Raw genomic sequence first — 12,992 nt, forward strand, 5'->3', positions numbered from 1 at the left:
ACACAGTGAGGACCCTACCACCTTATTGCCCTCTCATCTGCCCCCGGATGCCCAGGCCCTGCCAACAAACAACAACAAAAAGGACATTAAAAAGCAATGTTATGCAAAAAACAACAACAACAACTCACATAAATTCAGCAATACAATTCAACTACAAAAAAATATCTAAATTCACTAGTACAATAAATTGGTTCAGAACAAAACATAACTTCAAAAATACTCGCTCTCGAATAGTTAAGGAAATAACCCAAAAAAAAAAGGAAACACAAACTCAAAACATATCACAGACACAGAGTCATCCTTCGCTGAAAACCGCTCACTTGAAATGGCTCACTTAGAACGGTTCGCTTGAACGGTCCCCTCGAGACGACTCACTCGCAACAAAACAGCACACACAAGACGGAACCCAAACAGAACAGCAGTTGATGAGGCACAGCGCAAACAAAGTCGTATAGCGAAACACAGGGCAAATAATACTCATTCAGAAGGTAGGTATCGTCCTTGTCGCATGCAACCAAGCACGCTGTCCCAGAATCACCATCCCCAGACTATGCGATAGATGGAGGCGAATGTCTCCGACATGCTCGTTGGCATGAAGCACCGATAAATCGTACACTGTCTCAAATGTCCACATTCAACCCTCCAACCAAGCCCATAGATCCGCCAACAGCACCGCCAGTGGATAAACAGCTTCGGCAAATTTTTCGAGCAACACGTTACGCTGAACCCAGCAGAAAGCAGCAGGGCGCATAGATGACGTCACGACCCCGGATAATGACGCATGCCAAGGAACTGGTAGCTCATGCTCTTATACGCACCGGAACTCTGGCCATTGGTCAAACCTAAAACAAGTGGGAGGGGTGCTAACCCATCCTGCCACATAAAAAAGTGCTTGTCTGCCGCTTTAAATGCTCAAGGTCATTACAGCAGGATGGATTCTGATTCTGCTGTCAATGTTTTTATTGTTCGTCAGCTGGATAAAATCGTTCTGAAAGTTATTCCAATGATATCGTTTCTCTGTGCCATTATCGCTATAGTCGTGGTGGCGACTGCTATTCTTTTACAATTAGAACGATTTTAGCGTTATCGGTATCTTAAAAGCCCACCCACAACAGGGACGATAATTATAATGATAACGATAAAGATGTCGATAACGATAAAAAAAATCATTCTAATTGTAAAACATTGGCAGAGTCGCCACCACACCTACAGATAACGGCACAGAGGAATGATACTATCATTCAAAACTATTCAGAACTATTCTTTTTTTTTAGCTGATGAATGATGAAAACCTTGACAGCCGATCAGAATCCTCAGATACCATAGTCGTGGTCGACCAATCACAATTGACCAATCAGAATCAAGTATTCCAGAGCGCTCTGTAATAAAATAATGTCAAATCTTTGCTAAATGTCTGCTTTTAAGTGTCGTTCTGGCTGAAAGAAATGTCATTTTCTCGGAGATGGTAAAGTACAAAGATGGACATTGTAAACATCACTCTTTTAATGTGATGTGCTAATGTATTGGTGAAGGAATAAGACAGAGAAAGAAAATGACAGGTCTGGTCTGAGGATATGAGTTTACTTAAATGCAGAGAGAATGTTAATCATTTTTTTTCTCCACACTCTAACTCACACTGTTTGTGGTTTGAACATGAAACACATGATAAAAGAGAGGTGTGCTATTACTTTTAAAAGTACTTATTTTCCCACCAAACAGACTTACATTTCACATGTTGCAGACTTACACTGAAAAGAGGACTCACACATATCACGGAGGCTTGAGGTTGGGCTCTTTTTTTGTCTTGGTCTTGTAAACAACAATCTAACAACCACTCACAACACCCTAGTAACCACACAGCAACAAACAAACAACCAACTGCATAGCAAAAACCTGGCAACCAACCATCATACTGGAGAGTTTTACACAGGTTAGCGCCACACTTGAAAATATAAAAAATGAATGCTATCACTTTCACATGACAACTTTAGGCAACATTTCATATGTAGTAGGCCTACTGTTTGTATTAATTTGAATAAATGAACTTACACAACAAACATGTACGCAGACTGTAAGCATACACGGTCTAACAAATCCACATTGTAATAGCAGTGCTTAAGGTAATTTAGGGCCCCCCTCCCATAGTACTGGGAGTGTAATTAGCCTCCTGAGCCAGCCAATAGGAAGTGACAGTAAGGTAAACAGGCAAGCCTCATTAACCCATCATCATGAGACTCGTAATGAGGAGACACACACCACAATTACAATCAGCACATCATCATAACACACACTGGCAGGAAGTTGTATATCATCTGGAGAGACGAGATTGCTGTTTGCTGGGCAAATGTGACATGATGAGCATGTTTAGGTAGGCAACACATTCACTAGAAAAATATCTGCTTTCACACACTCAAGTGCAAATTCATACACATGAATGCATACTATGTGTGAATCTGTGTGAGTCTAATGTCTAGATTGACACATAGACAATACCTGTGAGACAGCTCCATGTGTTTCAGTGTATCAGTGTAGTGTGCCCAAAAAGCATTTAAGCATTTCTGTCTCTTAACATCTAACTACATTTACTGCATGAGGAGTGATGTCACATGATTTGAGTTGTAACACAGCAGTTAAGCCCATTACAAATGAACGACAGGAATGAAATGATGAGGCACATCCTCCTGAGGTGTCAGTAGAAGTTGTATTACATTTAATATATCAAGGATTTACATCTTCATGTCTGGTTTATACTTTGATTTGGTCATGTTAAATGACAAAACTTTAATCATTCAAATTAAAATTCTTATTGTAAAAGTATACAAATAACATCCATATAAGCATTTTATGTTAAAAGCAGTAGCAATATCATGACAAAATTAAGTCCCAAACCACGCTCACACTGTCCATTATGTTTTAAGGATTTTATTTTATAATTTGTATACACTATTATTCAAAAGTTCGAGGTCAATAAGTTTCCTTTTAAGATATTATTTTATTGCAAGATGCATTATATTGATCAAAAGTGACAGTAAAGACTATTACGTTGTTACAAACAAATATATTTCAAATATTCTATTTCAATTCTACTTCAAATGCTGTTATTTTGAACTATGTATTTATCAAAAAATCCTAGAAAAAAAGTTTAACAAAAATATTAAGCAGCACAACTGGTTTTCAACATTGATAATAATAATTGTTTCTTGAGCATTAAATAAGCATAATGATTTCTGAAGGATCATGTGACTCTGAAGACTGGAGTAATGATGCTGAAAATTCAAATTCAAATTACATTTTAAAATACTGAAATAGAAAAGAGTTATTTTTAATCTTAATATTTCCCAAACCCAACAAATGGATAATGTAATTTTCCATTAAATTTACATACATTTACTTCAACCCTAAAACACATAGCAATGCGATGTGTAATTCAAAATTATATATTTGTTACAGACAATTATAGAGTCTAAAATACTATTTAAAGATGTAAGAATATGTGAAGTATCTGCTAAGCTAAAATGATGACAGAATGTTGTGCAGTCACCATAGACATAAGCATGGTCACTCATTCAGTTTAATCTAAAAATAAAAAAATAAAAAAAAATAAAAAGAGTCTAGTATTTGTGGTAGATTTTTTGTCTATCTGGGTCTCGTCTACAGTAGACATTTAGTATTTCCGGGTCTCGTCTACAATCGACCTCCCCTATCTCTCACTTGTTCCCCTAACTAACTTGCTCTGCGCAGCAATAATAAACAGACAGACTTCAGCAAATGTCCTTTAAGTACTTTAATCACGGCCGGGAGATCATCCCGAGCAGTTCTCCAGAGAATCAAGAAGAAGCTTTAAGCACGGCCGGCGGATCTGAGACAAATTTCAGAGAGAATCCCACCAGTTAACACGAATACAACAGTTTTTATAGAAAAGGAGCATGGCAAAAATGACTCGATACATTACATGATTTCCCTACAATTTGTTCTTCATAGACAAACCCTTCTGTTAGGCTACTAGATAGGAGCAAATTCTGTTTTTGTGATTACTTCATAATAACCACAAGTTTTCAAGTTTAGACATCTGTCTAGTTTCATTTCCCATATTTGTTATTTGTACACTCACACATAAGCGTAATTTGCGGGTCGGAAATGTCCCTACCACCTTTTGCCAGGGTGGATATTGTCCCCACCACTTTTTAAAACATCTCGCGGCACGGATGTACCAATACAAATAAATAAAACATCTTTAGTTAAAGGGTAACTAAACCCCTGGTCAGAGCCTGACTCTGCCCACTGGCAATATTTGAAAAATGCTGGAAAAGAGGGCAGAGCCCAGCGGAGGGGGGCACGCACCTGAGATGCATGTCTTTGTAAGGGAACCTGCCTACGTCACCAACAACCGCTACGTCACGAACCACCGCAACCACCAATAGGAAAATTCAACTGCAATTGCCACCGTTCAACCTGAAGAGGGCAGCACTCAGACGTTTTTAAACCATATATTGTAGAATCAAAACACTTTAAACCCAAATGTCAAAACATTTACTGGAATCAATGAACAGCATTTATGAAGCTCCACTCTTACAGATCATTAACTAAAAAAAGTTGTTTTAGTGTTTAGTTACCCTTTAACTAGCAGAGCATTAATTTAATTCATTTTTTAAACAAGAGGCGTTCTAGCGCAGAAATGTGTTGTTTTTTAATCGAGCTCAGTGCTCCTTGCAGCTGCTATCAGTGTTTTCTTGTGGCTCGCGCGCTTCAATCTATCGCTCACGGTGCTGATCCAGTTGTCCGACACGACTGTCGCGACACCTCCCCCACATTTGTACGTTGATGGGCGTTCCTCTGTTTACCGCTATGGGCGTGGTTTTGACCGAGCGGGAAATGTTGCGTATCAGAACAGAGGATCTGCGAGAAACCTCCCCCCGTCTCTTTATGCTCTACTTGTATTGGATAGTCGCGTCGCGTTCAACGGAATTCATTTGCATAAAGATGGGCATCGGCCAGCTTTTTGGCGCGCGACAATTTTCAAAATGAAGCGGCGCCTTCCCAGAATGCTTTGCGGGCGCGACAAAGTCGTTTGACTTCATCCATTGGAATTAAGTGAAGTGCGGCGCGACAGAAGTATCGCACAGACAAGTGGATCGGCACCGTTATACGTTCACTCCGCCTCCGACTTGAGCTTCCAAAGCTACAGGAAGTCATTCATTTTCAATGGAAGCCGGCTTCTCTTAGCTGCAAGGAGCGTCAAATCCCTCGGCGTCGCGTTTTGGGCGTTTTGAGCGTTTTGAGTGTCAATCAGAAAGTTGAAAGTAGGTCAACTTTATGGTAATGAGCTATGACGCGGTTCAGTGGCAAGCAGCGGCAAAACGCCAGCAACCAATCGGAATATACGTCCTTCGTGCTGGCTGATTCCGGAGAAACATACGATGTAAACTTTCGTTCCTACCAAAACGTCTTCCGACGTCTTCTCCGCAAATACAATAAAGCAGCACCAATCACAACAACTTTGCGATTATCCATAATGATCCAGTGATACACATTTGTGAATGAGCGCAACTTTTATTTGAAATATTTACGAACGCTTGTTTTACGCGGGAATGCAATTCATTTGCTCACGGTAACACAGATTGCAAATAATAATAATAATAATAGCTGCTAATTCTTTTTTACCCCCGACCAAATGTGACCAAAACGGTTATAAAAATGCTGTCATTATAAAAGGTTTCTTCAATGTATTGCTCGTTTTTTCTTTTTATTACATTTCATGCTGTGACACTTCTCTTCTCCCTGCTACGTCAGAGCGACCAAAGCGTCAACAAGCTTCCCCGTACTTTTTGACAAGGGTCTTTGACAGGGCGGCCAGAGCTTCTTTGCCGCTTAAGTCGGCGGCGGTGTGAACATACGTACGTTGACGTAGCAGGGAGAAGAGAAGTGTCACAACATGAAATGTCACATGAGATTGGTGTTTTTGCATTCCACTTCGCTGCTTTTCTATTTAACTATGTAAACACGCTAGACTGTGTGCTTGAGCTTCGTGTCTTTTGCCGCGTCTTGCGCATGTCACAGCGTTTTAAAAAACATGTCATTCAAGTTAAAATAAGTTCAACTTTAAGAACAAAAATTTAAAATATCACAGCTATTTTATCCCATGCCTCGTTCTTTTGGAACTGGTCCCTATAAGCAAACAACGTAATATCATAAATGATAGGAAACCCAGCAACTGCGATTATTAGCTTCTCCTTTATTTTCTCGGAACTAATGTTTTGGTAGGAACGAAAGTTTACATCGTATGTTTCTCCGGAATCAGCCAGCGCGAAGGACGTATATTCCGATTGGTTGCTGCCATCTTGCCTCTGCTTGCCGCTGAACCGCGTCAGACCTCATTACCATAAAGTTGAGCAACTTTCAACTTTCTGATTGACGCTCAAAATGCTCAAAACGCCCAAAACGCGACGCCGATGGATTTGATGCTCCTTGCAGCTGAGAGAAGCCGGCTTCCATTGAAAATGAATTACTTCTGGTAGCTTTGGAAGCTCAAGTCGGCGGCGGTGTGAACGTACAGTAACGTCGTTGCGAAGACAATTCGTTCCAGTGAAATCACAAAACAAAATGCACATAAACGTGTCCCTGCTTAATATACAACCACTGATGAACATATTCGCATTTGATGAGAAAGAAAAAAACTATACGTGTGCGGATTAGATCCCGGAACCTCTGAAACGCTTAGCGAAAGTACTAGGCTACCACGTGACTGTGAAAGTGCATAAGCAAAACTTTGCGGATCTATGGATCTATGGATTTATTCACGTCAAAATTCTCGGCACTAACGATATTAGTAGCTCTCATTTAACAACAGATTAAACCCATTATTTAAATTGAATGGACATTGTAATGTTATTTTACACTACGATGCCCACACACACACCCACACACCTACACACCCACACACCCACACACACACACACACACACACACAACACACACACAACACACACACACACACACACACACACACACACACACACACACACACACACACACACACACACACACACACACACACACACACACACACACACACACACACACACACACACACACACACACATACCACCCACTTTTTAAAACATAATTACACCACTGCACTCACAAGTCATGAGTTTTCACCAGTTTCGAACAGTACATTTTGTTCAAATGTTAGAATGTTACACCTAGAAGGGGAAGTCAGTCAGATTTGGTGTTACCAACATGTTTAGTTTTTAAAAGATAGTTTACTATCTTATCTTATAAAAATCCATCACATATTACATGAACCAAATTACTTATTAATTACCCAGAGCCTCATTACTACAACAACATTTGCTTAAATGCAAGACAGACTGACTAGATGAAACAGGTTCCTCATTTCCCAAAGGGCAAACACACTTCTTTCTTTCCGAGGAGTTACAATATAACCAAAACAATTTCAAAAATGTTTAGACGCAGAGTTGCACTGATTATTATCTCTCATCGATTCTTTTACCGTAATAATAAGTGATCACATCTCAACTCTTATGTTTTATTGATTATGTGGCTTGCTTAGGCAGCATGACATATGATTACTTATTAGCACAGATCAGCACTTCTCTACTTTCACACTAACAACATGATGAAAAATGTGTGATAGATGTGATTAAAATTATCTATTACAAAACAGGCACAGTTCTGACTTCACACACACCATTCCTGTGGTCCAATAGCCACAGTCTTCATTACTAAATCAAAGTGATTGTCATTAATGGGAAGCAGAATATAAAACACCCCTCCCCCTTAACACACATACTTTCTCCCTCAGTCTCTGTCTCTCTTATATCATTATAAGGCTCTAATTAAAAGGCACATTGAAAGCCTGCAGGGATTCGATCTTTAGGGACGTATTTGGAACAAAGGGACAGTTGAGCTTGGCATCATAATTACTGCCTTTCCCGTGCAGTGAGGAGAAAGATGCATTAAGTGTAGAAGAACAACATCATCTAGTGCCTATTTCCTTCCTTTCGCTGGTTTCACCACACAACAAGCAGCATCAACCCCATTTAAACATTTAAAGACCAGATCATCATGAAGCTTGCAGGGTGATGTTGAAAATGTCCTCCACTTCACTACGCTGGTGGCTTGACCTTTGTAGCCATAGCTGTTGGACAGTCTGTGAAAACATAGCGCTCCTGTGACTGAGGAACTGAGTTAATTACTCAGAGAATCTATGATTGATAGAGTGAGATCGAACACTGTGGCACCCACCTGTGCAAACCAATGGGATTGTAATCCTGCTAAACTCTGCTATAAACACTTCCACAAGCCATTTATTGCCATTGATTAGCAATTTTAAAACTTTTTTCACTATTGAGACGGAAGACACTGTGATATGAACTGACTGATACACTGTAAAAATTATTACACCTGCTGCTCCAGACCGGATGACAATTCGAGCTGATTGCTTAGTGACCCGTATCTTTATTGCACAAATATGGTTTGTATCTAATGCACGCGCAAGCACGCACACGCACACACACACATACACACACACACACACACACACACACTTTGTGTTTTCATGATTTATGGGGACTTTCCAGAGACATAATAATTTTATACTGTAGTGTACAAACTGTATATTCTATCCCATCCTAAACCTATCCATCACAAAAAACTTTCTGCATTTTTACATTTTCAAAAATCATCACTTATTATGATGTATAAGCTGTTTTCCTCACGGGGACCAAAAAAAAAAAATCCCCAAAAGGACAAGGATTTCGGATTTTGCCATCTTAGTGTCTTTACCAGGCCACACACACATAAGTGCGCGAGCGCGCGCGCATTATAAAAACGCACTGCATGACTATATAAAATGTAAGTGCATTTATGTTGAATGTTATGTAGCCTGTATTTATAATATAATACATTTATAAAACGAAACAATAGGGAAAAAATATAAACGTGAAAAAAATGTCCAACAGGTTTTTTCAGGGAATTTAGGCTACTGAAACTTCATAGAGACAAATCAAAGGCAGTGCCACACCGTTACTTGTCGATGCATATTAAAATAAACCTTAATCATTGTTCAATAGCTATTTTTCAATCTCTCAACCTTACAAACACGCACATCCTCTGTGAATGTAATTCCACAACACACAGTTCATTGAGATGCAAAGCTTTCTGACATTCTTTCATACATACTAATGAATAATACATGAGATGAAAATAATCATGCCAAAGTTATGAAATACTAAAGGAGCATGCCCTTCCATCGTCTTAATGCTGCTGTGAACAGAAACCGTGTCACCCGCGTCGCCAACAAAACCCCGCCATGGTAGCCTATGTTAATACCAAATCCCCTCCGCACATCTGTTAGTGGCGATCTAACGGTGCGCCCTAAGTGCACCTCCTGCAGTAGCTCTCCATGTTTTTTACATGGCTGTATATTAAGACCAGCTCCCAGTGAACTACATTCTATGTGAGGAGACGCAGGATCATTCATATGGCACCACACGATTTACACTCACGAGAAAAATCTTCTCAAACCTACATATTTGCGCTTCAACGACTGCCTTGAAATACACGCTTTGAGGCGCATAAATTCTGACAGAAAACGCGCTGCGCCAGAAACGCGTGAATGCGTTGACGGGTTCTACATGGTTTCTAAATAAAGCGTGTGAGTCGCGGCAGGTGCAGGTGGCTTCTCTTCAGAGCAATGCGCAGTCTGGGCAACTACGATGCCTGCTCTCCGATACAGTGTGAAGAGGTGGTCCATATTTTCCGCCCAGGCATGTCTGACATCGACTATTGCAAATCTGGGTGATATAAATACAGAAAAGTTTCTTACCTCTGTCAGTGTCTTCTTCTCTGAAAATATTTCGCTGTTTGTTTAGCTGCCTATCCGCTTTACTACACTGTGGGATCAGTGAGAGATACAGAATGAGGATGGGAGGGGGAGTGAGAGAGTGAAGATCGGGGTAGACCTCTCTACACTGGGATGATGCCACTCCTGCGTGATCCCAACCGCAATATGCAGCCACCTGTTATGTTAGACGAAGATTCCAGCACTTTTTAATTTAAAGATCATCTGCCCTCACCTCCCAACTAGCCACCCTCTCACCTAATGTGTTGCATGTATACAGTACTATCATCTGGTAGAAGCTGCTCTAAATTATTTTCCGTTTTAAATTCTTGTCTGTTGATATGTGCTAATATTGTTTGTTTGTTTTTTTAATAGCTTGAGGCACCATTTGAGGATCCTCAAATTCCACGAATGGTCAGTTCTCGCAGGAAACTACAAAATGGATCGCTTAAAGGGTTAGTTCATCCAAAAAAGAAAAAAAAACTGTTTTCAAATAGGCTAGGCCTACTCACCATCACGTCGTTCCAAACCGTAAGACTTTCGTTTATCTTGAAAACTCAAATAAAGATCTTTTAGATGAAATCTGACAGATTTCTGTCCCTCAATTGACAGTCCAAGCAACTACCAATTTGTTGCTTCAAGTTCACAAAGAGATCCATATGAATCGAGCGGTTTAGTCAAAATGTTCTGAAGAAATTTGATAGCTTTTTACAATGATTAACAGTTTAAATTTAGCCTCTTATTCAAATATAAAAAGCTGAACCATATGCTTGATGCAAAATAACAAATCTCATTGGTTTTTGCGGAAGCTCAAACATGCTGCGTAACAAGAGAATGAACCTCATTGATTCTTGCATGTCAAGTGAACATGCTCAAGCTTCCGTTTATATATATATATATATATATATATATGTTGACAAAATATTCTGGTTTAAAAATAGGCATTATGCCATGTGCAATGTGTAACAGGTCTGCTGAGGGCTGGACTCTGGACTCTTAATCAAAGCATGAAGGATACGGAGAAGATCACAGTTGTTGTAGTATAGTTCACCCACACCCTCAAAAAAAGGTACCATGTTTTTTTGTTTTGTTTTTTGTTTTTGCCATAGAATAACTATTTCGGGTTCCCTAAAGAACCTTTTAGTGAACACAGATAACCATTTTATAACCATTTTAGATAACCAGAGTTTTGCCCCAATTTACAGTCTGGACAAGGTGACGCTATAGTTGCCAAAAGTCAGAGCCAGTCTGCAGATTTGAGTATACAGATTTCACAGAAAATTGTGTTGTGTGTAATGGTCACAGAATCCAATTATTTAGCTTCAAAGTTTAATTCCATCCATTCTGAGGATATCAAACATGTTTGACATTTTAAGCCGATTTTAGAACATATTGTTTTTATTTGTCATGAGTCTCCTAGCAACAAGGCAATTGTTTCTAGGTGAGTTTGTTATGTCCGTAATAACTTTCAAACTCTGGCAGTGTTAGTTCCTCAGTCATTTAGTGTATTATGCCCTGGTTTTCCTCTGTAAATTTAAAAGGTCGCCAAGTGTATGATACCTAGTGTTTTAAAATCTTTTCCGATTTTAAAAGTTGTGTAGTGTGTTCCAGCCTTAAAAAAAACATTTTAAAAACCTCAAGGACCTCTTTTTCACTTTAAAGAACCTTTTGCTGCAATGCAGGATGGAAGGGTTTCATGGATGTTAAATGTTTTTCTGTGAACCAACAATAAACAACCTTTATTTTTAAATAAGGAAAATTCTGTGATCACTTCTTATTCCCAACCTGTATGAGTTACTTTCTTTTGTGAAACACAACATATATTCTGAAGAATAAATAACCTGATTATGTCCAAACAATAAAACAAAACAAACCAAAAAAACACACAAAAAAACACTGATCACAAAAAAAAAAACTCTTACAGGTTTTAACCGACGTAAGGGGGAGGAAATGATTTTTGGGTGAACTATCCCTTTAAAAACTGTGCCTTGAGTCTGTGTAAGAAATCTTAAAGGTAGTAGGGCTGGGCGATATGGCCAAAAAATCACATCTCTGTATTTTTTGGTTAAATGGCGATATATGATATATATATCTCAGTACTTTCTAAGTTTTTCTATTTGGATAAAGAAAATCTTTATTTATTTAAAAAAAAAATTATTTCACATCCTGCTCAATGATATCCAAACAATGTTGATATTGAAGGATATGGAAACAAATATAGGGAATGTAATGTAGGCTAAGCAATATATTATGTGCAAAAAGGTGGTTAAAATCACATTACATTCTAACATTGTAACATTACAATCTAAAAACAAAAATATAGTTTTTAAAATGACAAAAGGCTAAACTAAAAATGAAAATAAAAACAAAAGCACAAACTAATTATATTAGCCTGCATTTGATTACCCCATTCTAATGGTCACTTTCATAATAATATACTTGTCGGTTTAAAATTCCACATATGGCACATTTATTGTCTCCAACAACAAATATTTTAGCAATATGTATATTTCAGGATTATAGAGAGCCTAAGTCCCTCCCCTCCGCTTCTGGCTCATGGGACCTTATTTCGGAAAAAATAGGCTTGTTCGACTTGAACCGGTGCTGCACAGACCGATCGGTTGATGACATCAAAGTTTGTGTTACTTATGTTTAGGACAAATTGTACTATGCACTTTCACTGCAGCAGCTCACACTGCGTCATCTGCTATTTTTCAGATGTGCACCTATCAAACTACTGTATGGATATAAACGGTATTACCTCATTCCATATCGTTTAAAAAAATATCAATATATTGTACAAACTCGATATACCGCCCAGCCCTAAAAGGTAGGATAAGAGTGGCTAGCAATATCGAGCTAGCTTTGAAAGCATGAGATCCCACCCTCCCTTCAGAGTGTCTTCAAAGCCACGTCTCCTTCAAACACATGAACGTGCGCAGCAGGGAGCAATCCGAATCACCACGAGAGACAGCTTTAAACTACCTCATTTCTCAAAGCACATATTCGGACCGAATGCAATGATTGGACAAACATTTTATGGTCCTACACCTTCCATTGACATATACATATAAATGCATTTAGACCACTTAACTTAGTGATTGCTATCAAGACGTGAAGAGACTTT

General features: G+C 38.9%; 1 protein-coding gene across 3 annotated transcripts in view; it reads right to left on the reverse strand.

Annotated features, from left to right (window-relative positions):
* Positions 1 to 9,997, reverse strand: part of elfn2b (extracellular leucine-rich repeat and fibronectin type III domain containing 2b) — a 130,773-nt gene extending 120,776 nt beyond the window's left edge. For 2 of the 3 annotated variants that reach the window (XM_077212912.1, XM_077212913.1), the window contains exon 1: positions 9,851 to 9,997. The gene's annotated coding sequence lies outside the window, so the exon portion shown is untranslated. Of the gene's footprint in view, positions 1 to 2,049; positions 2,097 to 9,850 lie in introns of those variants that run through there. The other variant, XM_077212914.1, reaches the window with a different exon arrangement.
* Positions 9,998 to 12,992: the final 2,995 nt, after the last annotated feature.

This window comes from Siphateles boraxobius, unplaced genomic scaffold (assembly GCF_051911475.1).
Source record: "Siphateles boraxobius isolate OS27281-9 unplaced genomic scaffold, OSU_SipBor_1 66, whole genome shotgun sequence".
Lineage (NCBI taxonomy): Eukaryota > Metazoa > Chordata > Actinopteri > Cypriniformes > Leuciscidae > Siphateles > Siphateles boraxobius.